At 32.1% G+C, this 1,308-nt stretch overlaps 1 protein-coding gene across 1 annotated transcript in view; it reads left to right on the top strand.

Annotated features, from left to right (window-relative positions):
- Window positions 1-418: 418 nt before the first annotated feature.
- LOC119594919 (store-operated calcium entry regulator STIMATE-like) overlaps window positions 419-1,308 on the top strand; it is a gene marked incomplete in the record, with an annotated part of 15,855 nt that continues 14,965 nt past the window's right edge. Inside the window, 1 exon segment of the mRNA XM_037943991.1 lies at window positions 419-503.

Here is a 1,308-nt window from a genome sequence, read left to right as displayed (position 1 = left end):
AACGTGTGACCACTCACGTCGATGCATAAGCAATGCATGTTTTAAACTATCAGATCAAAACGTTTAATAACTTGATCTGTAAAATGTTTACTAAAAAAAAGATCATAAAGACTAGGTAGATGAAGAAATCAGAACCGAAACGTACTTAATTTCTTGATCGTTAAAAATTTTTTAAAGAAAGATTCTTCATTTTCCAGAGTCTTGAGCTGTAGATTTTTTTTTGCTTTTTGAATGTAGCTAATGGAAACTGATATAAATTAGCTGATGTGCATTTTGATAAAACATAATGTTTTTGTCTTGAAAAGGAAAGAAGGAAACACTAAAAGGTTAAGTCTTACAGCTTATCACTTAACTTATACTTTTTATTGTTTATAACCTGCAGATTAAGATAGAGCACTAGCCCTGATTAAAGCAGTGGCTCTTACACATCCATGTAGTATAAATACTTAAGAGTCGCGCCCCATTTGCTATTAGCACAGCTGAAGATAGCACTGGGAAAGCAGGTATGGTAGATTGAATGGTTTAGGATAATTGTTCCATTACTGCAAGTGACCGGCTACGTTTTCTCCTATTTTATTGCAAAATACATTCTCAAAAATACACTAATTTCAAGTTTATTGGTTTCCATGCTGTCATTCAAAGTTTTGTTTGATTAAATATGTGCCTGTGTCTCTCTTTAATTGTAATTTTGTACTTTCTTTGTTGGATTCCTCTTTGCTGACAGATATTATTTAGGAAACTTTTTTTCAGGGAGTCTATTGCTAATTCAACATCAGTTTATAATCAGTAAAGCTAGTGTTTGTTAAGTGCACAGTGTGCCCACCCACCTACATAAATAAATGAGAGAATGAGAATGAGAATGAGATTGAATGTCTATGTACATAATGTGTATGTAGATAAGTAGATTTGGATTCATTGATGAAGATTTAGATAGACAAGTAGATACATTGATTTAGATATATAGAAGTAGATATGTAAATGTAGAGACATAGACATAGATAGCTTACAGAGATGTAGTTGTAGAAGTATATATAGATATGCAGAGGTATATGTAGATATATCTGTATTAATATAGATATAAATGAAATATATTAGTAGCATGGACATTCAAATTAATTAATCATTGTTGATTATTGGTTTGTGGGTAGTCTGCACATTAGTCTTGGATTCTATCAGTGATGCACATGTGACCCAATTAATAACACTCCAGCCTCCTACACAGTAACAATCACTCCCTCCTATTGTACAGTAATTATTGGTGGATATTACCCTGTCATAGAATACAGAATAGAAATGATAAGAGCCTTC

The sequence above is a fragment of the Penaeus monodon genome, chromosome 34 (assembly GCF_015228065.2).
Source record: "Penaeus monodon isolate SGIC_2016 chromosome 34, NSTDA_Pmon_1, whole genome shotgun sequence".
In the NCBI taxonomy this organism is placed as follows: Eukaryota; Metazoa; Arthropoda; class Malacostraca; order Decapoda; family Penaeidae; genus Penaeus; species Penaeus monodon.
The sequence above is the reverse complement of the archived record's forward strand: the minus strand, read 5'-3'. Positions and strand labels throughout refer to the sequence as shown.